The following is a 27,010-nucleotide window of genomic DNA, read 5'->3' on the forward strand; positions in this document are numbered from 1 at the left end:
GTAGTATGTGCTCATTCCCTGTACTGTGCTGTATGTAGTGTGTGCTCCCTCCCTATACTGTGCAGTATGTAGTGTGTACTCCCCCTCCCTGTACTGTGCTGTATGTAGTGTGTACTCCCCCTCCCTGTACTGTGCTGTATGTAGTGTGCTCCCCCACCCTGTACTGTGCTGTATATAGTGTGTGTTCCCTTCCTGTACTGTGCTGTATGTAGTGTGTGCCCCCTCCCTGTACTGTGCTGTATGTAGTGTGTGCTCCCTCCCTGTACTGTGCTGTATGTAGTGTGTGCTCCCTCCCTATACTTGCTTTATGTAGTGTGTGTTCCCTCCCTGTACTGTGCTGTTTGTAGTGTGTGCTCCCCCTCCCTGTACTGTGCTGTATGTAGTGTGTGTTCCCTCCCTGTACTGTGCTGTATGTACTGTAGTGTGTGCCCCCCTCCCTGTACTGTGCTGTATGTAGTGTGTGTTCCCTCCCTGTACTGTGCTGTATGTAGTATGTACTCCCCCTCCCTGTACTGTGCTGTATGTAGTATGTGCTCCCTCCCTGTACTGTGCTGTATGTAGTGTGTGCTCCCTCCCTATACTGTGCTGTATGTAGTGTGCTCCCCCACCCTGTACTGTGCTGTATATAGTGTGTGTTCCCTTCCTGTACTGTGCTGTATGTAGTGTGTGCCCCCTCCCTGTACTGTGCTGTATGTAGTATGTGCTCCCTCCCTGTACTGTGCTGTATGTAGTGTGTGCTCCCTCCCTATACTGTGCTGTATGTAGTGTGCTCCCCCACCCTGTACTGTGCTGTATATAGTGTGTGTTCCCTTCCTGTACTGTGCTGTATGTAGTGTGTGCCCCCTCCCTGTACTGTGCTGTATGTAGTGTGTGCTCCCTCCCTGTACTGTGCTGTATGTAGTGTGTGCTCCCCCTCCCTGTACTGTGCTGTATGTAGTGTGTGCTCCCTCCCTGTACTGTGCTGTATGTAGTGTGTGCTCCCTCCCTGTACTGTGCTGTATGTAGTGTGTGCTCCCTCCCTATACTGTGCTGTATGTAGTGTGCTCCCCCACCCTGTACTGTGCTGTATGCAGTGCGTGCTCCCTCCCTATACTGTGCTGTATGTAGTGTGCTCCCCCACCCTGTACTGTGCTGTATATAGTGTGTGTTCCCTTCCTGTACTGTGCTGTATGTAGTGTGTGCCCCCTCCCTGTACTGTGCTGTATATAGTGTGTGTTCCCTTCCTGTACTGTGCTGTATGTAGTGTGTGCTCCCTCCCTGTACTGTGTTGTATGTAGTGTGTGCTCCCTCCCAATACTGTGCTGTATGTAGTGTGCTCCCCTCCCTGTACTGTGCTGTATGTAGTGTGTGTTCCCTTCCTGTACTGTGCTGTATGTAGTGTGTGCCCTCCCTCCCTGTACTGTGCTGTATGTAGTGTGTGCTCCCCCTCCCTGTACTGTGCTGTATGTAGTGTATACTCCCTCCCTGTACTGTGCTGTATGTAGTGTGTGCTCCCTCCCTGTACTGTGCTGTATGTAGTGTGTCCTCCCTCCCTGTACTATGTTGTATGTAGTGTGTGCTCCCTCTCCCTGTACTGTGCTGTATGTAGTGTGTGCTCCCTCCCTGGTCTGTGCTGTATGTAGTGTGTGCTCCCCCTCCCTGTACTGTGCTGTATGTAGTGTGTGCTCCCTCCCTGTACTGTGCTGTATGTAGTGTGTGCTCCCCCTCCCTGTACTGTGCTGTATGTAGTGTGTGCTCCCTCCCTGTACTGTTCTGTATGCAGTGTGTGCTCCCCCTCCCTGTACTGTGCTGTATGTAGTGTGTGCTCCCCCTCCCTGTACTGTGTTGTATGTAGTGTGTGCTCCCTCCCTGTACTGTGCTGTATGTAGTGTGTGCTCCCTCCCTGTACTGTGCTGTATGTAGTATGTGCTCCCTCCCTGTACTGTGCTGTATGTAGTGTGTGCTCCCTCCCTGTACTGTACTGTACTGTGCTGTATGTAGTGTGTGCTCCCCCTCCCTGTACTGTGTTGTATGTAGTGTGTGCTCCCTCTCCCTGTACTGTGCTGTATGTAGTGTGTGCTCCCTCCCTGTACTGTACTGTGCTGTATGTAGTGTGTGCTCCCCCTCCCTGTACTGTGCTGTATGTAGTGTGTGCTCCCTCCCTGTACTGTGCTGTATGTAGTGTGTGCTCCCTCCCTATACTGTGCTGTATGTAGTGTGTGTTCCCTCCCTGTACTGTGCTGTATGTAGTGTGTGCCCCCCCTCCCTGTACTGTGCTGTATGTAGTGTGTGCTCCCCCTCCCTGTATTGTGCTGTATGTAGTGTGTGTTCCCTCCCTGTACTGTGCTGTATGTAGTGTGTGACCCCCTCCCTGTACTGTGCTGTATGTAGTGTGTGTTCCCTCCCTGTACTGTGCTGTATGTAGTGTGCTCCCCCTCCCTGTACTGTGCTGTATGTAGTATGTGCTCCCTCCCTGTACTGTGCTGTATGTAGTGTGTGCTCCCTCCCTGTACTGTGCTGTATGTAGTGTGTGCTCCCTCCCTGTACTGTGCTGTATGTAGTGTGTGCTCCCTCCCTGTGCTGTGCTGTATGTAGTGTATGCTCCCTCCCAGTACTGTGCTGTATGTAGTGTGTGCTTCCTCCCTGTACTGTGCTGTATGTAGTGTGTGCTCCCTCCCTGTACTGTGCTGTATGTAGTGTGTACTCCCCCTCCCTGTACTGTGCTGTATGTAGTATGTGCTCCCTCCCTGTACTGTGCTGTATGTAGTGTGTGCTCCCTCCCTGTACTGTGCTGTGCTGTATGTAGTGTGTGCTCCCTCCCTGTACTGTTCTGTATGTAGTGTGTGCTCCCCCTCCCTGTACTGTGCTGTATGTAGTGTGTGCTCCCTCCCTGTACTGTGCTGTATGTAGTGTGTGCTCCCTCCCTGTACTGCGCTGTATGTAGTGTGTGCTCCCTCCCTGTACTGTGCTGTGCTGTATGTAGTGTGTGCTCTCTCCCTGTACTGTGCTGTATGTAGTGTGTGCTCCCTCCCTGTACTGTTCTGTATGTAGTGTGTGCTCCCCCTCCCTGTACTGTGCTGTATGTAGTGTGTGCTCCTCCTCCCTGTACTGTGCTGTATGTAGTGTGTGCTCCCTCCCTGTACTGTGTTGTATGTAGTGTGTGCTCCCTCCCTGTACTGTGCTGTATGTAGTGTGTGCTCCCTCCCTGTACTGTGCTGTATGTAGTGTGTGCTCCCTCCCTGTACTGTGCAGTATGTAGTGTGTGCTCCCTCCCTGTACTGTGCTGTATGTAGTATGTGCTCCCTGTACTGTACTGTGCTGTATGTAGTGTGTGCTCCCCCTCCCTGTACTGTGTTGTATGTAGTGTGTGCTCCCTCTCCCTGTACTGTGCTGTATGTAGTGTATGCTCCCTCCCTGTACTGTGCTGTATGTAGTGTGTGCTCCCCCTCCCTGTACTGTGCTGTATGTAGTGTGTGCTCCCTCCCTGTACTGTTCTGTATGTAGTGTGTGCTCCCCCTCCCTGTACTGTGCTGTATGTAGTGTGTGCTCCCACTCCCTGTACTGTGTTGTATGTAGTGTGTGCTCCCTCTTCCTGTACTGTGCTGTATGTAGTGTGTGCTCCCTCCCTGTACTGTGCTGTATGTAGTGTGTGCTCCCCCTCCCTGTACTGTACTGTATGTAGTGTGTGATCCCTCCCTGTACTGTTCTGTATGTAGTGTGTGCTCCCCCTCCCTGTATTGTGCTGTATATAGTGTGTGTTCCCTTCCTGTACTGTGCTGTATGTAGTGTGTGCCCCCTCCCTGTACTGTGCTGTATGTAGTGTGTGCTCCCTCCCTGTACTGTGCTGTATGTAGTGTGTGCTCCCTCCCTATACTGTGCTGTATGTAGTGTGCTCCCCCACCCTGTACTGTGCTGTATGTAGTGTGTGCTCCCTCCCTATACTGTGCTGTATGTAGTGTGCTCCCCCACCCTGTACTGTGCTGTATGTAGTGTGTGTTACCTTCCTGTACTGTGCTGTATGTAGTGTGTGCCCTCCCTCCCTGTACTGTGCTGTATGTAGTGTGTGCTTCCCCTCCCTGTACTGTGCTGTATGTAGTGTATACTCCCTCCCTGTACTGTGCTGTATGTAGTGTGTGCTCCCTCCCTGTACTGTGCTGTATGTAGTGTGTCCTCCCTCCCTGTACTATGTTGTATGTAGTGTGTGCTCCCTCTCCCTGTACTGTGCTGTATGTAGTGTGTGCTCCCCCTCCCTGTACTGTGTTGTATGTAGTGTGTGCTCCCTCTCCCTGTACTGTGCTGTATGTAGTGTGTGCTCCCTCCCTGTACTGTACTGTGCTGTATGTATTGTGTGCTCCCCCTCCCTGTACTGTGCTGTATGTAGTGTGTGCTCCCTCCTTGTACTGTGCTGTATGTAGTGTGTGCTCCCTCCCTATACTGTGCTGTATGTAGTGTGTGCTTCCCCTCCCTGTACTGTGCTGTATGTAGTGTATACTCCCTCCCTGTACTGTGCTGTATGTAGTGTGTGCTCCCTCCCTGTACTGTGCTGTATGTAGTGTGTCCTCCCTCCCTGTACTATGTTGTATGTAGTGTGTGCTCCCTCTCCCTGTACTGTGCTGTATGTAGTGTGTGCTCCCCCTCCCTGTACTGTGTTGTATGTAGTGTGTGCTCCCTCTCCCTGTACTGTGCTGTATGTAGTGTGTGCTCCCTCCCTGTACTGTACTGTGCTGTATGTAGTGTGTGCTCCCCCTCCCTGTACTGTGCTGTATGTAGTGTGTGCTCCCTCCCTGTACTGTGCTGTATGTAGTGTGTGCTCCCTCCCTATACTGTGCTGTATGTAGTGTGTGTTCCCTCCCTGTACTGTGCTGTATGTAGTGTGTGCCCCCCCCCTCCCTGTACTGTGCTGTATGTAGTGTGTGCTCCCCCTCCCTGTACTGTGCTGTATGTAGTGTGTGTTCCCTCCCTGTACTGTGCTGTATGTAGTGTGTGACCCCCTCCCTGTACTGTGCTGTATGTAGTGTGTGTTCCCTCCCTGTACTGTGCTGTATGTAGTGTGCTCCCCCTCCCTGTACTGTGCTGTATGTAGTATGTGCTCCCTCCCTGTACTGTGCTGTATGTAGTGTGTGCTCCCTCCCTGTACTGTGCTGTATGTAGTGTGTGCTCCCTCCCTGTACTGTGCTGTATGTAGTGTGTGCTCCCTCCCTGTGCTGTGCTGTATGTAGTGTATGCTCCCTCCCTGTACTGTGCTGTATGTAGTGTGTGCTCCCTCCCTGTACTGTGCTGTATGTAGTGTGTGCTCCCTCCCTGTACTGTGCTGTATGTAGTGTGTACTCCCCCTCCCTGTACTGTATGTAGTATGTGCTCCCTCCCTGTACTGTGCTGTATGTAGTGTGTGCTCCCTCCCTGTACTGTGCTGTGCTGTATGTAGTGTGTGCTCCCTCCCTGTACTGTTCTGTATGTAGTGTGTGCTCCCCCTCCCTGTACTGTGCTGTATGTAGTGTGTGCTCCCTCCCTGTACTGTGCTGTATGTAGTGTGTGCTCCCTCCCTGTACTGCGCTGTATGTAGTGTGTGCTCCCTCCCTGTACTGTGCTGTGCTGTATGTAGTGTGTGCTCTCTCCCTGTACTGTGCTGTATGTAGTGTGTGCTCCCTCCCTGTACTGTTCTGTATGTAGTGTGTGCTCCCCCTCCCTGTACTGTGCTGTATGTAGTGTGTGCTCCTCCTCCCTGTACTGTGCTGTATGTAGTGTGTGCTCAATCCCTGTACTGTGTTGTATGTAGTGTGTGCTCCCTCCCTGTACTGTGCTGTATGTAGTGTGTGCTCCCTCCCTGTACTGTGCTGTATGTAGTGTGTGCTCCCTCCCTGTACTGTGCAGTATGTAGTGTGTGCTCCCTCCCTGTACTGTGCTGTATGTAGTATGTGCTCCCTGTACTGTACTGTGCTGTATGTAGTGTGTGCTCCCCCTCCCTGTACTGTGTTGTATGTAGTGTGTGCTCCCTCTCCCTGTACTGTGCTGTATGTAGTGTATGCTCCCTCCCTGTACTGTGCTGTATGTAGTGTGTGCTCCCCCTCCCTGTACTGTGCTGTATGTAGTGTGTGCTCCCTCCCTGTACTGTTCTGTATGTAGTGTGTGCTCCCCCTCCCTGTACTGTGCTGTATGTAGTGTGTGCTCCCACTCCCTGTACTGTGTTGTATGTAGTGTGTGCTCCCTCTTCCTGTACTGTGCTGTATGTAGTGTGTGCTCCCTCCCTGTACTGTGCTGTATGTAGTGTGTGCTCCCCCTCCCTGTACTGTACTGTATGTAGTGTGTGATCCCTCCCTGTACTGTTCTGTATGTAGTGTGTGCTCCCCCTCCCTGTATTGTGCTGTATATAGTGTGTGTTCCCTTCCTGTACTGTGCTGTATGTAGTGTGTGCCCCCTCCCTGTACTGTGCTGTATGTAGTGTGTGCTCCCTCCCTGTACTGTGCTGTATGTAGTGTGTGCTCCCTCCCTATACTGTGCTGTATGTAGTGTGCTCCCCCACCCTGTACTGTGCTGTATGTAGTGTGTGCTCCCTCCCTATACTGTGCTGTATGTAGTGTGCTCCCCCACCCTGTACTGTGCTGTATGTAGTGTGTGTTACCTTCCTGTACTGTGCTGTATGTAGTGTGTGCCCTCCCTCCCTGTACTGTGCTGTATGTAGTGTGTGCTTCCCCTCCCTGTACTGTGCTGTATGTAGTGTATACTCCCTCCCTGTACTGTGCTGTATGTAGTGTGTGCTCCCTCCCTGTACTGTGCTGTATGTAGTGTGTCCTCCCTCCCTGTACTATGTTGTATGTAGTGTGTGCTCCCTCTCCCTGTACTGTGCTGTATGTAGTGTGTGCTCCCCCTCCCTGTACTGTGTTGTATGTAGTGTGTGCTCCCTCTCCCTGTACTGTGCTGTATGTAGTGTGTGCTCCCTCCCTGTACTGTACTGTGCTGTATGTATTGTGTGCTCCCCCTCCCTGTACTGTGCTGTATGTAGTGTGTGCTCCCTCCTTGTACTGTGCTGTATGTAGTGTGTGCTCCCTCCCTATACTGTGCTGTATGTAGTGTGTGCTTCCCCTCCCTGTACTGTGCTGTATGTAGTGTATACTCCCTCCCTGTACTGTGCTGTATGTAGTGTGTGCTCCCTCCCTGTACTGTGCTGTATGTAGTGTGTCCTCCCTCCCTGTACTATGTTGTATGTAGTGTGTGCTCCCTCTCCCTGTACTGTGCTGTATGTAGTGTGTGCTCCCCCTCCCTGTACTGTGTTGTATGTAGTGTGTGCTCCCTCTCCCTGTACTGTGCTGTATGTAGTGTGTGCTCCCTCCCTGTACTGTACTGTGCTGTATGTAGTGTGTGCTCCCCCTCCCTGTACTGTGCTGTATGTAGTGTGTGCTCCCTCCCTGTACTGTGCTGTATGTAGTGTGTGCTCCCTCCCTATACTGTGCTGTATGTAGTGTGTGTTCCCTCCCTGTACTGTGCTGTATGTAGTGTGTGCCCCCCCCCTCCCTGTACTGTGCTGTATGTAGTGTGTGCTCCCCCTCCCTGTACTGTGCTGTATGTAGTGTGTGTTCCCTCCCTGTACTGTGCTGTATGTAGTGTGTGACCCCCTCCCTGTACTGTGCTGTATGTAGTGTGTGTTCCCTCCCTGTACTGTGCTGTATGTAGTGTGCTCCCCCTCCCTGTACTGTGCTGTATGTAGTATGTGCTCCCTCCCTGTACTGTGCTGTATGTAGTGTGTGCTCCCTCCCTGTACTGTGCTGTATGTAGTGTGTGCTCCCTCCCTGTACTGTGCTGTATGTAGTGTGTGCTCCCTCCCTGTGCTGTGCTGTATGTAGTGTATGCTCCCTCCCTGTACTGTGCTGTATGTAGTGTGTGCTCCCTCCCTGTACTGTGCTGTATGTAGTGTGTGCTCCCTCCCTGTACTGTGCTGTATGTAGTGTGTACTCCCCCTCCCTGTACTGTATGTAGTATGTGCTCCCTCCCTGTACTGTGCTGTATGTAGTGTGTGCTCCCTCCCTGTACTGTGCTGTGCTGTATGTAGTGTGTGCTCCCTCCCTGTACTGTTCTGTATGTAGTGTGTGCTCCCCCTCCCTGTACTGTGCTGTATGTAGTGTGTGCTCCCTCCCTGTACTGTGCTGTATGTAGTGTGTGCTCCCTCCCTGTACTGCGCTGTATGTAGTGTGTGCTCCCTCCCTGTACTGTGCTGTGCTGTATGTAGTGTGTGCTCTCTCCCTGTACTGTGCTGTATGTAGTGTGTGCTCCCTCCCTGTACTGTTCTGTATGTAGTGTGTGCTCCCCCTCCCTGTACTGTGCTGTATGTAGTGTGTGCTCCTCCTCCCTGTACTGTGCTGTATGTAGTGTGTGCTCAATCCCTGTACTGTGTTGTATGTAGTGTGTGCTCCCTCCCTGTACTGTGCTGTATGTAGTGTGTGCTCCCTCCCTGTACTGTGCTGTATGTAGTGTGTGCTCCCTCCCTGTACTGTGCAGTATGTAGTGTGTGCTCCCTCCCTGTACTGTGCTGTATGTAGTATGTGCTCCCTGTACTGTACTGTGCTGTATGTAGTGTGTGCTCCCCCTCCCTGTACTGTGTTGTATGTAGTGTGTGCTCCCTCTCCCTGTACTGTGCTGTATGTAGTGTATGCTCCCTCCCTGTACTGTGCTGTATGTAGTGTGTGCTCCCCCTCCCTGTACTGTGCTGTATGTAGTGTGTGCTCCCTCCCTGTACTGTTCTGTATGTAGTGTGTGCTCCCCCTCCCTGTACTGTGCTGTATGTAGTGTGTGCTCCCACTCCCTGTACTGTGTTGTATGTAGTGTGTGCTCCCTCTTCCTGTACTGTGCTGTATGTAGTGTGTGCTCCCTCCCTGTACTGTGCTGTATGTAGTGTGTGCTCCCCCTCCCTGTACTGTGCTGTATGTAGTGTGTGATCCCTCCCTGTACTGTTCTGTATGTAGTGTGTGCTCCCCCTCCCTGTATTGTGCTGTATATAGTGTGTGTTCCCTTCCTGTACTGTGCTGTATGTAGTGTGTGCCCCCTCCCTGTACTGTGCTGTATGTAGTGTGTGCTCCCTCCCTGTACTGTGCTGTATGTAGTGTGTGCTCCCTCCCTATACTGTGCTGTATGTAGTGTGCTCCCCCACCCTGTACTGTGCTGTATGTAGTGTGTGCTCCCTCCCTATACTGTGCTGTATGTAGTGTGCTCCCCCACCCTGTATTGTGCTGTATGTAGTGTGTGTTACCTTCCTGTACTGTGCTGTATGTAGTGTGTGCCCTCCCTCCCTGTACTGTGCTGTATGTAGTGTGTGCTTCCCCTCCCTGTACTGTGCTGTATGTAGTGTATACTCCCTCCCTGTACTGTGCTGTATGTAGTGTGTGCTCCCTCCCTGTACTGTGCTGTATGTAGTGTGTCCTCCCTCCCTGTACTATGTTGTATGTAGTGTGTGCTCCCTCTCCCTGTACTGTGCTGTATGTAGTGTGTGCTCCCTCCCTGTACTGTGCTGTATGTAGTGTGTGCTCCCCCTCCCTGTACTGTGCTGTATGTAGTGTGTGCTCCCTCCCTGTACTGTTCTGTATGTAGTGTGTGCTCCCCCTCCCTGTACTGTGCTGTATGTTGTGTGTGCTCCCCCTCCCTGTACTGTGCTGTATGTAGTGTGTGCTCCCTCCCTGTACTGTTCTGTATGTAGTGTGTGCTCCCCTCCCTGTACTGTGCTGTATGTAGTGTGTGCTCCCCCTCCCTGTACTGTGTTGTATGTAGTGTGTGCTCCCTCCCTGTACTGTACTGTGCTGTATGTAGTGTGTGCTCCCCCTCCCTGTACTGTGCTGTATGTAGTGTGTGCTCCCTCCCTGTACTGTATGTAGTGTGTGCTCCCTCCCTATACTGTGCTTTATGTAGTGTGTGTTCCCTCCCTGTACTGTGCTGTATGTAGTGTGTGCTCCCCCTCCCTGTACTGTGCTGTATGTAGTGTGTGTTCCCTCCCTGTACTGTGCTGTATGTATTGTAGTGTATGCCCCCCCTCCCTGTACTGTGCTGTATGTAGTGTGTGTTCCCTCCCTGTACTGTGCTGTATGTAGTGTGTACTCCCCCTCCCTGTACTGTGCTGTATGTAGTATGTGCTCCCTCCCTGTACTGTGCTGTATGTAGTGTGTGCTCCCTCCCTATACTGTGCTGTATGTAGTGTGTACTCCCCCTCCCTGTACTGTGCTGTATGTAGTGTGTACTCCCCCTCCCTGTACTGTGCTGTATGTAGTGTGCTCCCCCACCCTGTACTGTGCTGTATATAGTGTGTGTTCCCTTCCTGTACTGTGCTGTATGTAGTGTGTGCCCCCTCCCTGTACTGTGCTGTATGTAGTGTGTGCTCCCTCCCTGTACTGTGCTGTATGTAGTGTGTGCTCCCTCCCTATACTGTGCTTTATGTAGTGTGTGTTCCCTCCCTGTACTGTGCTGTATGTAGTGTGTGCTCCCCCTCCCTGTACTGTGCTGTATGTAGTGTGTGTTCCCTCCCTGTATTGTGCTGTATGTACTGTAGTGTGTGCCCCCCCTCCCTGTACTGTGCTGTATGTAGTGTGTGTTCCCTCCCTGTACTGTGCTGTATGTAGTGTGTACTCCCCCTCCCTGTACTGTGCTGTATGTAGTATGTGCTCCCTCCCTGTACTGTGCTGTATGTAGTGTGTGCTCCCTCCCTATACTGTGCTGTATGTAGTGTGCTCCCCCACCCTGTACTGTGCTGTATATAGTGTGTGTTCCCTTCCTGTACTGTGCTGTATGTAGTGTGTGCCCCCTCCCTGTACTGTGCTGTATGTAGTATGTGCTCCCTCCCTGTACTGTGCTGTATGTAGTGTGTGCTCCCTCCCTATACTGTGCTGTATGTAGTGTGCTCCCCCACCCTGTACTGTGCTGTATATAGTGTGTGTTCCCTTCCTGTACTGTGCTGTATGTAGTGTGTGCCCCCTCCCTGTACTGTGCTGTATGTAGTGTGTGCTCCCTCCCTGTACTGTGCTGTATGTAGTGTGTGCTCCCTCCCTATACTTTGCTGTATGTCGTGTGCTCCCCCACCCTGTACTGTGCTGTATGCAGTGTGTGCTCCCTCCCTATACTGTGCTGTATGTAGTGTGCTCCCCCACCCTGTACTGTGCTGTATATAGTGTGTGTTCCCTTCCTGTACTGTGCTGTATGTAGTGTGTGCCCCCTCCCTGTACTGTGCTGTATATAGTGTGTGTTCCCTTCCTGTACTGTGCTGTATGTAGTGTGTGCCCCCTCCCTGTACTGTGCTGTATGTAGTGTGTACTCCCCCTCCCTGCACTGTGCTCTATGTAGTATGTGCTCCCTCCCTGTACTGTGCTGTATGTAGTGTGTGCTCCCTCCCTATACTGTGCAGTATGTAGTGTGTACTCCCCCTCCCTGTACTGTGCTGTATGTAGTGTGTACTCCCCCTCCCTGTACTGTGCTGTATGTAGTGTGCTCCCCCACCCTGTACTGTGCTGTATATAGTGTGTGTTCCCTTCCTGTACTGTGCTGTATGTAGTGTGTGCCCCCTCCCTGTACTGTGCTGTATGTAGTGTGTGCTCCCTCCCTGTACTGTGCTGTATGTAGTGTGTGCTCCCTCCCTATACTGTGCTTTATGTAGCGTGTGTTCCCTCCCTGTACTGTGCTGTTTGTAGTGTGTGCTCCCCCTCCCTGTACTGTGCTGTATGTAGTGTGTGTTCCCTCCCTGTACTGTGCTGTATGTACTGTAGTGTGTGCCCCCCCTCCCTGTACTGTGCTGTATGTAGTGTGTGTTCCCTCCCTGTACTGTGCTGTATGTAGTATGTACTCCCCCTCCCTGTACTGTGCTGTATGTAGTATGTGCTCCCTCCCTGTACTGTGCTGTATGTAGTGTGTGCTCCCTCCCTATACTGTGCTGTATGTAGTGTGCTCCCCCACCCTGTACTGTGCTGTATATAGTGTGTGTTCCCTTCCTGTACTGTGCTGTATGTAGTGTGTGCCCCCTCCCTGTACTGTGCTGTATGTAGTATGTGCTCCCTCCCTGTACTGTGCTGTATGTAGTGTGTGCTCCCTCCCTATACTGTGCTGTATGTAGTGTGCTCCCCCACCCTGTACTGTGCTGTATATAGTGTGTGTTCCCTTCCTGTACTGTGCTGTATGTAGTGTGTGCCCCCTCCCTGTACTGTGCTGTATGTAGTGTGTGCTCCCTCCCTGTACTGTGCTGTATGTAGTGTGTGCTCCCCCTCCCTGTACTGTGCTGTATGTAGTGTGTGCTCCCTCCCTGTACTGTGCTGTATGTAGTGTGTGCTCCCTCCCTGTACTGTGCTGTATGTAGTGTGTGCTCCCTCCCTATACTGTGCTGTATGTAGTGTGCTCCCCCACCCTGTACTGTGCTGTATGCAGTGCGTGCTCCCTCCCTATACTGTGCTGTATGTAGTGTGCTCCCCCACCCTGTACTGTGCTGTATATAGTGTGTGTTCCCTTCCTGTACTGTGCTGTATGTAGTGTGTGCCCCCTCCCTGTACTGTGCTGTATATAGTGTGTGTTCCCTTCCTGTACTGTGCTGTATGTAGTGTGTGCTCCCTCCCTGTACTGTGTTGTATGTAGTGTGTGCTCCCTCCCAATACTGTGCTGTATGTAGTGTGCTCCCCTCCCTGTACTGTGCTGTATGTAGTGTGTGTTCCCTTCCTGTACTGTGCTGTATGTAGTGTGTGCCCTCCCTCCCTGTACTGTGCTGTATGTAGTGTGTGCTCCCCCTCCCTGTACTGTGCTGTATGTAGTGTATACTCCCTCCCTGTACTGTGCTGTATGTAGTGTGTGCTCCCTCCCTGTACTGTGCTGTATGTAGTGTGTCCTCCCTCCCTGTACTATGTTGTATGTAGTGTGTGCTCCCTCTCCCTGTACTGTGCTGTATGTAGTGTGTGCTCCCTCCCTGGTCTGTGCTGTATGTAGTGTGTGCTCCCCCTCCCTGTACTGTGCTGTATGTAGTGTGTGCTCCCTCCCTGTACTGTGCTGTATGTAGTGTGTGCTCCCCCTCCCTGTACTGTGCTGTATGTAGTGTGTGCTCCCTCCCTGTACTGTTCTGTATGCAGTGTGTGCTCCCCCTCCCTGTACTGTGCTGTATGTAGTGTGTGCTCCCCCTCCCTGTACTGTGTTGTATGTAGTGTGTGCTCCCTCCCTGTACTGTGCTGTATGTAGTGTGTGCTCCCTCCCTGTACTGTGCTGTATGTAGTATGTGCTCCCTCCCTGTACTGTGCTGTATGTAGTGTGTGCTCCCTCCCTGTACTGTACTGTACTGTGCTGTATGTAGTGTGTGCTCCCCCTCCCTGTACTGTGCTGTATGTAGTGTGTGCTCCCTCCCTGTACTGTGCTGTATGTAGTGTGTGCTCCCTCCCTATACTGTGCTTTATGTAGTGTGTTTTCCCTCCCTGTACTGTGCTGTATGTACTGTAGTGTGTGCCCCCCCTCCCTGTACTGTGCTGTATGTAGTGTGTGTTCCCTCCCTGTACTGTGCTGTATGTAGTGTGTACTCCCCCTCCCTGTACTGTGCTGTATGTAGTATGTGCTCCCTCCCTGTACTGTGCTGTATGTAGTGTGTGCTCCCTCCCTATACTGTGCTGTATGTAGTGTGCTCCCCCACCCTGTACTGTGCTGTATATAGTGTGTGTTCCCTTCCTGTACTGTGCTTTATGTAGTGTGTGCCCCCTCCCTGTACTGTACTGTGCTGTATGTAGTATGTGCTCCCTCCCTGTACTGTGCTGTATGTAGTGTGTGCTCCCTCCCTATACTGTGCTGTATGTAGTGTGCTCCCCCTTCCTGTACTGTGCTGTATGTAGTGTGTGCCCCCTCCCTGTACTGTGCTGTATGTAGTGTGTGCTCCCTCCCTGTACTGTGCTGTATGTAGTATGTGCTCCCCCTCCCTGTACTGTGCTGTATGTAGTGTGTGCTCCCTCCCTGTACTGTGCTGTATGTAGTGTGTGCTCCCTCCCTGTACTGTGCTGTTTGTAGTATGTGCTCCCTCCCTGTACTGTGCTGTATGTAGTGTGTGCTCCCTCCCTGTACTGTGCTGTATGTAGTGTATGCTCCCTCCCTGTACTGTGCTGTATGTAGTATGTGCTCCCTCCCTGTACTGTGCTGTATGAAGTGTGTGCGCCCTCCCTGTACTGTGCTGTATGTAGTGTGTGCTCCCTCCCTGTACTGTGCTGTATGTAGTATGTGCTCCCTCCCTGTACTGTGCTGTATGTAGTGTGCGCTCCCTCCCTGTACTGTGCTGTATGTAGTGTGCTCCCTCCCTGTAATGTGCTGTATGTAGTGTGTGCTCCCTCCCTGTACTGTGCTGTATGTAGTGTGTGCTCCCTCCCTATACTGTGCTGTATGTAGTGTGTGTTCCCTCCCTGTACTGTGCTGTATGTAGTGTGTGTTCCCTTCCTGTACTGTGCTGTATGTAGTGTGTGTTCCCTCCCTGTACTGTGCTGTATGTAGTGTGTGCTCCCTCCCTGTACTGTGCTGTGCTGTGCTGTATGTAGTGTGTGCTCCCTCCCTGTACTGTGCTGTATGTAGTGTGCTCCCTCCCTGTACTGTGCTGTATGTAGTGTGTGTTCCCTCCCTGTATTGTGCTGTATGTAGTGTGTGCTCCCTCCCTGTACTGTGCTGTGCTGTATGTAGTGTGTGTTCCCTCCTTGTACTGTGCTGTATGTAGTGTGTGCTCCCTCCCTAGACTGTGCTGTATGTAGTGTGCTCCCCCTCCCTGTACTTTGAAACATATAAAGTTAAAAAAGGGGTTTGTAGAATGAAAAATCAAAAACATCAGAAGTAGATTAAAGGCATGACTGCCGTGTCAGTAGACAATGAAAGTGAGCATATCAGTCCTTGTATATTCAGACATACAGATGTACATCAGGGAAGGGCATTGTAGCAGAAAATGCATAAAGTCGCAGGTAAACATTAGCATAACGTAAAGCAAAGGAGGCCCCAACTGTGTATATCGCAGAATCAGGACCTCTGAGGAGTGACCCCCACCCTCTTGCCAGACCCCTCCTCCTCAACAGACTTCGTCCCCATTAGGGCTGCTTCCATAAATTTCCTGGGCTGGTGTTCGATCCCAATCCGCCCCTGCATATAATCATACTGTATAATCATTTCCAATAGATAACTGTCAAACACTAAGGGGCTTATTCTGAGTCGCACAGATCGCTCTTCATGGATGCAAAAGGCGATAAAAAAAAAACAGCGCAGTTTTGTGTATACCCGTGCCATTTTGAGTTGGACGCAACTCGGTTGGGTCTTTTTGTTAAAAAGCGTTTCATGGCATTAAATAGGCGGTAGCAAAGCGATCACATGGAACCACCCTGACTCGTGGGCGTGTCATGGGCATGCACCAATAGCATACTGGGTTGGGAAGCCTGTATCTGACAGATCTCTTGCATCTAGGATGGGACTGGTACGAGCACAGTCAGATACTAATATGATGTTCGCAGGAACCGGTGTAAAATCAGTGGGCGGCACACGCACAATCACCCGCATTAGTTAAATGTAGTAAATCAGTACTCGGCTGCTTCCCGCAGCTACAGCCACTGTGGGTGCTACCCCGAATCAGCCTCTAAAACAGGTGCTGCTAGTAATGCCAGATGTACAGAAGAAGCGTGAACCAAAAGTTATAATAGTTATAAACTCTATAGCGAAACCTACATTTCAGGTGTGCTGGCAATAGTTCAGCCAGACAATTCTCCTGGTTCTCAAATCTTAGCTAGGCTGTCAGTGAACTGAAGCATGGAACATCAATTTCTGCTTTTTATGTTTACCTCAATTTATATAACAGCAAAGTTTCACATAATTGTGCATTATTCCACTCAATTAACTGTACAGCAATTTTCCTGATGAAGCTTTGTAACAAAGACCACATCACTAATCATCCCCTGGTGCTATAGCCCGTTACTGGACCTGTGCACTATTGAGCAGATGTTTTAAACTTACTGGTCCTTTGTGTACAAATCTAACTCTCTCTGCACATGTTATATCTGACCCCCTGCAGTGCACATGGTTTTGCCCAACTGCTAAAAAATTTCCTGCTGCGATCAACTTGGAATTACCCCCCAAGGCAGCACATATACACTAATTCCCCAGCATCACTTTGTAATTACATCAATTAAGGGGGTAATTCCAAGTTGATCGCAGCAGGAATTCTGTTAGCAATTGGGCAAAACCATGTGCACTGCAGGGGAGGCAGATATAACATGTGCAGAGAGAGTTAGATTTGGGTGTGGTGTGTTCAATCTGCAATCTAATTTGCAGTGTAAAAATAGAGCAGCCAGTATTTACCTTGCACAGAAATAAAATAACCCACCCAAATCTATCTCTCTCTGCACATGTTATATCTGCCACACCTGCAGTGCACATGCTTTTGCCCAACTGCTAAAAAATTTCCTGCTGCGATCAACTTGGAATTACCCCCTAAATCCTTCCCAGTTTAGATGGGAAAATCAGTACAATGGTGGTCATTCCGAGTTGTTCACTCGCTAGCTGCTTTTAGCAGCATTGCACACGCTAGGCCTTCGCCCTCTGGGAGTGTATCTTAGTTTAGCAGAATAGCGAACGAGAGATTAGCAGAACTGCTACTAAATAATTCCTTGCAGTTTCTGAGTAGCTCCAGACCTACTCCTAGATTACGATCACCTCGGTCCGTTTAGTTCCTGGTTTGACGTCAGAAACACGCCCTGCGTTCGGCCAGCCACTCCCCCGTTTCTCCAGCCACTCCTGCGTTTTTTCCTGGCACGCCTGCGTTTTTTAGCACACTCCCTGAAAACGCCAAGTTGCCGCCCAGAAACACCCACTTCCTGTCAATCACACTACGATCACTCGAGCGTTGAAAAAACGTCGCTCGAGCTTGTGCAAATCTCCAAAGTTTTGTGTTAAATTACTAAGCGCATGCGCGCTGCGTACCATGCGCATGCACATTTTCCACCTAATCGCTGCGTTGCCAAAAACGGCAACGAGCGAACAACTCGGAATGACCGCCAATGACTTTACATTACATAGGCAAACGCAGGGGGGGGGTTTCCGGTTGCCTGGAAACCCCCCCCCCCCCCTCCTCTTGGCCAGTGGCTCAAATTATGACAATAGCAATAGTATATAATACGACTACTAGAGCTGCTGCCACATCATTAAGTATAAGGGACAGAGCAGAGCTGCTGCATATGCCCAGTGGTAGCAGCTTATTCTACCTAGTTTGCAATGTGTGGATCTGAGTCCTCGATCAGTACACTGGACAAGAGAGTAACTACCAGGAAGAAGAGACAGGAGCCTTACCATGAGGTGGGAAAAATGTGTTCTTAGAAAGTGCAGTACTGGTTCTATTATGTTTGTGTATTTATGTATTATTTAAATATGTTTTCTACAGCCTATACTAGTGTGTTAGATATTAATAATGTATTCCATAGAGTATCCAGTGTATAAAAAGACCAATGTTTACATTAATATCCATGGGCGTTACTAGGATCTTCTACCACTTTCCCAGGCTCCCACACTTGCTCCAGTGTTCCGCAGAGTGGGAAATTGTAGATTGCATTTGGAAACCCCCCTCTAGAAATCCTGCGTTTGCCACTGCATTATGACACCTAAAATAAGTAAAACTGCATGATGTGATTCAGGTAGTATGTGCCACTGTAGGCCAAAGGCTTTTGTATTTGTGTTTAAAAACTATTTCACTTTTATTATTTTTGTTTGTTTAGGTTCCGGATGCTTCTCTTTTAACAGGAATAGTAGTAACACACTGTTCTACATATTTTACTAATTTGAGTATTTTTAGCTCTCCTTTACCATGGCAGCCCTCCTTTTTCAAGGCAGCAGTCCTCTTCCAGAGCAACATTCCTCTTACAAGGCAGCAGTCCTCCTCCAAGGCAGCGGTCCTCTTCTGTGGCAGCAGTCCTCATCCATTGCAGCACTTCCTCTTCCATGGCAGCACTCCTCTTCCATGGCAGCACTTCCTCTTGCATGGCAGCAGTCCTCTTCTAAAGCAGCTCTACTCTTCCATGGCAGCACTCCTTTACCATGGCAGCACTCCTTTACCATGGCAGCTGTCCTTTTCCATGACAGCTCTCCTCTTCCATGGCAGCTTTCCTCTAACATACTATACATCAGCCATATAGTACCAGTTAACATATAACACTTTAGCCTTTAAATCTCCTATCTCTATTTTTCAGGCTTCAGTAGACTCTAGTGTACTTGTGCTTTCCGATTATGCTAACATCTTGATATACAGTACTGCCGACACTGAACTCTGATGGTGGAATTATAAATATGGCAGAATGGTATCTAATAATATACAGTGTTATTATTATAGTATTATATACTCATGACATGACATAAAGGTGATGAATACATATGACACGAGTTAAACAAGACCAACAAATATGTTAGTCTTGTTTACATCATGTCATATGTATTAGTCACCTCTATGTCATGTCAGGTGTGTCAGTCACCTTTATGTCATGTGTGTTGGCTACCGTTACATAATTTCATGTGTGTTAGTGTGCACTAGAGATGAGCGCCGGAAATTTTTCGGGTTTTGTGTTTTGGTTTTGGGTTCGGTTCCGCGGCCGTGTTTTGGGTTCGAACGCGTTTTGGCAAAACCTCACCGAATTTTTTTTGTCGGATTCGGGTGTGTTTTGGATTCGGGTGTTTTTTTTAAAAAAACACTAAAAAACAGCTTAAATCATAGAATTTGGGGGTCATTTTGATCCCAAAGTATTATTAACCTCAAAAACCATAATTTACACTCATTTTCAGTCTATTCTGAATACCTCACACCTCACAATATTATTTTTAGTCCTAAAATTTGCACCTAGGTCGCTGGATGACTAAGCTGGGCGACCCTAGTGGCCGACACAAACACCGGGCCCATCTAGGAGTGGCACTGCAGTGTCACGCAGGATGTCCCTTCCAAAAAACCCTCCCCAAACAGCACATGACACAAAGAAAAAAAGAGGCGCAATGAGGTAGCTGACTGTGTGAGTAAGATAAGCGACCCTAGTGGCCGACACAAACACCGGGCCCATCTAGGAGTGGCACTGCAGTGTCACGCAGGATGTCCCTTCCAAAAAACCCTCCCCAAACAGCACATGACGCAAAGAAAAAAAGAGGCGCAATGAGGTAGCTGACTGTGTGAGTAAGATAAGCGACCCTAGTGGCCGACACAAACACCGGGCCCATCTAGGAGTGGCACTGCAGTGTCACGCAGGATGTCCCTTCCAAAAAACCCTCCCCAAACAGCACATGACGCAAAGAAAAAAAGAGGCGCAATGAGGTAGCTGACTGTGTGAGTAAGATAAGCGACCCTAGTGGCCGACACAAACACCGGGCCCATCTAGGAGTGGCACTGCAGTGTCACGCAGGATGTCCCTTCCAAAAAACCCTCCCCAAACAGCACATGACGCAAAGAAAAAAAGAGGCGCAATGAGGTAGCTGACTGTGTGAGTAAGATAAGCGACCCTAGTGGCCGACACAAACACCGGGCCCATCTAGGAGTGGCACTGCAGTGTCACGCAGGATGTCCCTTCCAAAAAACCCTCCCCAAACAGCACATGACGCAAAGAAAAAAAGAGGCGCAATGAGGTAGCTGACTGTGTGAGTAAGATAAGCGACCCTAGTGGCCGACACAAACACCGGGCCCATCTAGGAGTGGCACTGCAGTGTCACGCAGGATGTCCCTTCCAAAAAACCCTCCCCAAACAGCACATGACGCAAAGAAAAAAAGAGGCGCAATGAGGTAGCTGACCGTGTGAGTAAGATAAGCGACCCTAGTGGCCGACACAAACACCGGGCCCATCTAGGAGTGGCACTGCAGTGTCACGCAGGATGTCCCTTCCAAAAAACCCTCCCCAAACAGCACATGACGCAAAGAAAAATTAAAGAAAAAAGAGGTGCAAGATGGAATTGTCCTTGGGCCCTCCCACCCACCCTTATGTTGTATAAACAGGACATGCACACTTTAACCAACCCATCATTTCAGTGACAGGGTCTGCCACACGACTGTGACTGATATGACGGGTTGGTTTGGACCCCCACCAAAAAAGAAGCAATTAATCTCTCCTTGCACAAACTGGCTCTACAGAGGCAAGATGTCCACCTCATCATCATCCTCCGATATATCACCGTGTACATCCCCCTCCTCACAGATTATCAATTCGTCCCCACTGGAATCCACCATCTCAGCTCCCTGTGTACTTTGCGGAGGCAATTGCTGCTGGTCAATGTCTCCGCAGAGGAATTGATTATAATTCATTTTAATGAACATCATCTTCTCCACATTTTCTGGATGTAACCTCGTACGCCGATTGCTGACAAGGTGAGCGGCGGCACTAAACACTCTTTCGGAGTACACACTTGTGGGAGGGCAACTTAGGTAGAATAAAGCCAGTTTGTGCAAGGGCCTCCAAATTGCCTCTTTTTCCTGCCAGTATAAGTACGGACTGTGTGACGTGCTGTTAGGGTCTCCTGCCCTGTGCTGCCACGTCGTCATGGCAACCGGGAGACAAGTGCTAGTGGAGTAACCTGAGCGCAGCTGATACTCCGGTTCGGGTCTTTTGCTGTGCAGTGGTTATAGGCTCTGTGCACGGCAGGGGATCCGGTGCTGGTTTTTGTGCTCACAGTCTGTGAGGTCTGAGTGGGGCGTGGACAGCACCTGCTTTATAAGGCCTCTTTTCAGGGTAAGCAGATGCTGCTGAATCTTTGTTGGTTAGTCAGTTCATGAAAGTTAGCCAGTACTGTGTAGCTTTGTATTTGTTTGTTGCTTACTGCAAATAGGCCTGGGGATTTGGTATTACACTCTGCCAGTCCAGACCTAGCAGTAAGACTGGAGTCAGTCGTTTAGCTTGCTGGGGTTCTGTTGCTACTCTGTGAACCTAGCAAGTTTGCGGCTGTATTCTAAGACTTGCCTGTCTAATCCTGTCTCACTGTGCTAGGTGTCAGGGGTCAGTTTAGTGGCAGTAAGCTAAAACCTGTGCACTGCAAGTGAGAAATAGGATTGTGGAGACTCTCCTTGTGTCTATCATTCCATCTCTGACCAAGGAGTTTACTGCCACACCCGTTGGTAACCCTTTAGGGTTTTGCTGTTGCCCTTAGCAACAGCATTTCAGGTTCTCTACGTATTAGAACACAACATCTTGCTTTTTACATCTGAGCAGTTCTAATACAAGGGAGATACCCAGTTCCTTAGCCTCTGGGCTTCTCTGTTCACTTTGTGTGTATTTTGTTACCCTATCACCTTCTGTGTACGTTATGTCATATTCCCCAGTTTGTCTGTGAGTCCATTTGTTTTGCATAACAGTTCAAACACCAGTACATTCCTGCAGACACTGGAGTGCATAACAGTTCTGACACCAGTACTTTCCTGCAGGCACTGGTGTGCATAACATATTCAGCAGCCTAATACTCCTGTTGAAATTTTGTGGGAATATGGAGCATACCCCTCAAAATACGTTGCAACAGGTGGTCGATCAGGTGCAGGTCCTGACTCGACAATTTAATGATTTGTCCATTAAAATGCACACCTCCCAGGCTGCTGGCGGATCTCCCGCAGCAGCAGCACCTGCAGGGGTTAAGGAGCCGAAAGTAAATCTCCCGGATCGTTTTTCTGGAGATCGCTCGCAGTTCTTTTGTTTCAAGGAGAGCTGCAAGCTATACTTCCGGCTTAGGCCTCAGTCTTCTGGGTCGGAGATTCAGCGGGTGGGCATAGTGATTTCCTTGCTACAAGGAGACCCACAGGTCTGGGCATATGGGTTGCAGCCTGACTGTCCGTCGCTTAAAAGTGTTGATGCTTTTTTTACGGCACTGGGCATGTTGTATGATGACCCTGACAAGACGGCCTCAGCCGAGGCTCAGATTTCGATCCTTAAGCAAGGGCGAAGGCCAGTTAAGGTTTACTGTACGGAGTTTCGGAGGTTGGCCCATGATACCCAGTGGAATGACCCAGCCCTGAGACACCAGTACCGAAGAGGTCTTTCTAACCAGATAAAGGACCAACTGGTACAATATCCCTTGCCTGATAGCTTGGATCAGCTCATGCAGTTATCCATCCGGGTGGATAGACGGCTGAGAGAGCGTAGGCTTGAAAGGGAGACTGAGATTTCCTTCCTTCCCAAGGGAACCTCAGACTCTGAGGAATTTTCTGAGGAGCCTATGCAGATTGGGGCTACCCGCCTCTCCTCGCGTGAGAAGACGCGGAGGAGACAGCAGGGGTTGTGTTTGTACTGTGGGAATAAAGGTCATGTGGTAGTATCATGCCCAGAAAAGCCGGAAAACTTCAGGGCCTGAGGGTGATGGGAAATATCCTGTCAGGCCAGAAGTCAGAATTTCCCAAGAAGACTTTTATCATTCCGGTGACCTTGAAGATCCTCGGTCAAACTGTCAAGACTGAGGCCTTTGTGGACAGTGGGGCCGACGGGGTTTTTATGGACCGCCAATTCGCCCTGAAACACTCTGTTCCCTTAGTACCCTTGGCATCGGAAATTGAGATTTGTGGGTTAAACGGGGAACCATTATCCCAAGGTAAAATTACCTCTTGCACTAGCCAGATTTCTTTGTTTATTGGAGCCACACACTCTGAAAAATTGTCCTTTTATGTGACTGTCTGTACTTTTGCCCCATTGGTGTTGGGGTTACCCTGGTTAAGGGCCCACAATCCTCAATTTGACTGGGTCTCTGGGGAGATTCTTAGTTGGGGTACTGATTGTTTCAGGAGTTGCTTGAGCCTTCCAGTCAGGCTCTCGCAGCTAAGTTTGCCAGGATTGCCAGGGTGTTATGCAGATTTTGCGGACGTGTTCTCCATAAAAGTTGCAGAGGTACTACCTCCCCATCGCCCCTATGACTGTGCCATTGATTTGTTGCCAAATGCTAAGCTTCCCAAGAGCAGGTTGTACTCCCTGTCACGTCCTGAGACTCAGGCTATGGCAGAGTACATTCAGGAGAACTTGGCTAAGGGATTTATCAGACCTTCACAGTCTCCAGTTGGGTCGGGGTTCTTCTTCGTGGGTAAAAAGGACGGTTCGTTGCGACCCTGCATCGACTTCAGGGAATTGAACCGTATCACGATTAAAAACTCATACCCACTGCCTCTCATTTCGGTCTTGTTTGACCAGCTTCGTACTGCCACCATTTTTTCTAAGATTGACCTACGCGGTGCGTACAATCTAATCCGAATAAGAGAGGGGGATGAATGGAAGACTGCCTTTAATACCCACTCAGGGCATTATGAATATTTGGTGATGCCTTTTGGGCTCTGTAATGCCCCGGCAGTCTTCCAGGATTTCATGAATGATGTGCTCAGGGAATATTTGGATAGATTCTTAGTTGTATACTTAGATGACATCCTAATCTTCTCCCATTCCCTGGAGGAACATCGGAAGCATGTACGCTTAGTCCTCCAGAAACTCAGAGACCACCGGCTTGGGGCGAAGCTGGAGAAGTGCGAATTTGAAGTTCAGCAAATCGCATTTCTAGGATATATTATCTCCCCAGAAGGTTTCCAAATGGAGGGTTCCAAGGTACAGGCAGTCCTGGATTGGGTGCAGCCCACTAGTTTGAAGGCGCTTCAGCGTTTCCTGGGCTTTGCGAATTTTTATAGACGATTTATCGCTGGATTTTCGTCTATAGTGGCGCCCTTGGTGGCACTCACTAAGAAAGGGGCGGATGTTGCTCACTGGTCTTGTGAGGCTAAAGCGGCTTTTGCCCGTCTCAAAAGGGCATTTGTTTCGGCCAAGGTGCTGCGACACCCAGATCCAGAGCGTCCTTTTGTGGTGGAGGTGGATGCCTCTGAGATGGGTATTGGGGCAGTGCTTTCTCAGATGGGAGTGTCTGATAATCGCCTTCATCCCTGTGCTTACTTTTCCCGTAAATTTTCGCCTGCCGAGATGAATTATGACGTGGGTAACCGGGAATTGTTGGCTATTAAGGATGCACTGGAGGAGTGGAGACACTGGCTTGAGGGGGCTAAGTTTGTGGTCTCAATTCTCACTGACCATAAGAATCTGGCATATTTAGAGTCAGCGAAGCGTCTCAATGCCAGGCAGGCACGATGGGCTTTGTTTTTTGCTCGCTTTAATTTTTTTATAACATATCGCCCTGGGTCAAAAAACATCAAGGCTGATGCGCTCTCGCGGAGTTTTGCTCCAATCCAGGAGACCACCGAGGAGCCGTTGCCCATTGTTTCCCCATCATGTATTAAAGTGGGCATTACCCAGGACCTCTTATCATTAGTCCTTAGAGCACAGGAGCAGGCTCCTCCAGACCTTCCGGTAGGTCTTTTGTTTGTGCCTCCTAGGTTAAGACAGCGAGTGTTCCTGGAATTCCATGCCAAGAAGTCGGCAGGTCACCCGGGTATTGCCAGAACTCGGGAGTTGCTATCTAGGGCGGTGTGGTGGCCCTCGGTGGCTAAGGATGTGGATCAGTGGGTTCGGGCATGTGACATCTGTGCCCGAAATAAGACTCCTAGAGGGGTTCCTGTTGGCCCATTACATCCACTCTCTATCCCATCTAAGCCATGGACCCACATTTCAATGGATTTTGTGGTGGACTTGCCCAAATCCTCGGGGATGACAGCCATCTGGGTTGTCGTTGACAGGTTTTCGAAGATGGCGCACTTCGTTCCACTGGTTGGGCTGCCATCAGCCAGATGCCTGTCTGAATTATTTATGCTGCATGTTGTGCGTCTCCACGGGTTGCCACTTGATGTGGTCTCTGACCGCGGATCCCAGTTTGTGGCCAAATTCTGGAGGGCATTTTGTTCCGATCTCCAGATTTCTGTCAGCTTGTCGTCAGGCTACCATCCGCAGTCTAATGGGCAGACTGAAAGGGTGAACCAGTCCTTGGAGCAGTTCCTCAGGTGTTATGTCTCCAAGTGTCAGACTGACTGGGTTGCTCATCTGTCCATGGCGGAGTTTGCCTATAACAACGCGGCTCACTCTGCTACAGGGATCTCTCCCTTCCTTTGTGTGTATGGGCATCATCCTAAGGCCAATTCTTTTGACCCCCTGGACTCCACGCCTGGTGGTTCCTCTGTGGTTTCGGTCCTTAGAGGTATTTGGCGGAAAGTGAAGAAAGCCCTTGTGTCTGTGTCATTAGTGACCAAAAGGGTTTTTGATAAGCGGAAAAGACCCTGCAGCTTCAAATTAGGAGACTTCGTCTGGTTGTCTACCAAGAATTTGAAGTTGAGACAGCCATCTCATAAGTTAGGGCCCCGGTTCATCGGCCCTTATAAGATCACCAGGGTTATCAATCCGGTGGCATTTCAGTTAGATCTGCCCCGTTCTTTGGGTATCAATAAAACATTTAATTGTTCCCTTTTAAAACGGGCGATTAGTAATCCTTCTTCCAGTGGAAGACCTTCCCCTCTTCTGATACGTGGCCAGAGGGAGTTTGTTGTTGAAAGGATTCTTGACTCCAAGGTGGTTCGGGGTCGGCTGTCATTTTTGGTGCACTGGAAGGGGTATGGCCCGGAGGAGCGGTCGTGGGTGCGCAGTTGTGATCTTCATGCCCCCAGACTGATACGCTCTTTCTTCTCGCAGTTCCCCGATAAACCCGGTGGTAGGGGTTCTTTGACCCCTCGTCAGAGGGGGGGTACTGTTAGGGTCTCCTGCCCTGTGCTGCCACGTCGTCATGGCAACCGGGAGACAAGTGCTAGTGGAGTAACCTGAGCGCAGCTGATACTCCGGTTCGGGTCTTTTGCTGTGCAGTGGTTATAGGCTCTGTGCACGGCAGGGGATCCGGTGCTGGTTTTTGTGCTCACAGTCTGTGAGGTCTGAGTGGGGCGTGGACAGCACCTGCTTTATAAGGCCTCTTTTCAGGGTAAGCAGATGCTGCTGAATCTTTGTTGGTTAGTCAGTTCATGAAAGTTAGCCAGTACTGTGAAGCTTTGTATTTGTTTGTTGCTTACTGCAAATAGGCCTGGGGATTTGGTATTACACTCTGCCAGTCCAGACCTAGCAGTAAGACTGGAGTCAGTCGTTTAGCTTGCTGGGGTTCTGTTGCTACTCTGTGAACCTAGCAAGTTTGCGGCTGTATTCTAAGACTTGCCTGTCTAATCCTGTCTCACTGTGCTAGGTGTCAGGGGTCAGTTTAGTGGCAGTAAGCTAAAACCTGTGCACTGCAAGTGAGAAATAGGATTGTGGAGACTCTCCTTGTGTCTATCATTCCATCTCTGACCAAGGAGTTTACTGCCACACCCGTTGGTAACCCTTTAGGGTTTTGCTGTTGCCCTTAGCAACAGCATTTCAGGTTCTCTACGTATTAGAACACAACATCTTGCTTTTTACATCTGAGCAGTTCTAATACAAGGGAGATACCCAGTTCCTTAGCCTCTGGGCTTCTCTGTTCACTTTGTGTGTATTTTGTTACCCTATCACCTTCTGTGTACGTTATGTCATATTCCCCAGTTTGTCTGTGAGTCCATTTGTTTTGCATAACAGTTCAAACACCAGTACATTCCTGCAGACACTGGAGTGCATAACAGTTCTGACACCAGTACTTTCCTGCAGGCACTGGTGTGCATAACACGTGCCTACTTGGATGCGGTCACTCATATAATCCTCCACCATTCTTTCAATGGTGAGAGAATCATATGCAGTGACAGTAGACGACATGTCCGTAATTGTTGTCAGGTCCTTCAGTCCGGACCAGATGTCAGCATCAGCAGTCGCTCCAGACTGCCCTGCATCACCGCCAGCGGGTGGGCTCGGAATTCTGAGCCTTTTCCTCGCACCCCCAGTTGCGGGAGAATGTGAAGGAGGAGATGTTGACAGGTCGCGTTCCGCTTGACTTGACAATTTTCTCACCAGCAGGTCTTTCAACCTCAGCAGACTTGTGTCTGCCGGAAAGAGAGATCCAAGGTAGGTTTTAAATCTAGGATCGAGCACGGTGGCCAAAATGTAGTGCTCTGATTTCAACAGATTGACCACCTGTGAATCCTGGTTAAGCGAATTAAGGGCTGCATCCACAAGTCCCACATGCCTAGCGGAATCGCTCCGTGTTAGCTCCTCCTTCAATGTCTCCAGCTTCTTCT

This window comes from Pseudophryne corroboree, chromosome 1, assembly GCF_028390025.1.
Source record: "Pseudophryne corroboree isolate aPseCor3 chromosome 1, aPseCor3.hap2, whole genome shotgun sequence".
Taxonomy (NCBI): domain Eukaryota; kingdom Metazoa; phylum Chordata; class Amphibia; order Anura; family Myobatrachidae; genus Pseudophryne; species Pseudophryne corroboree.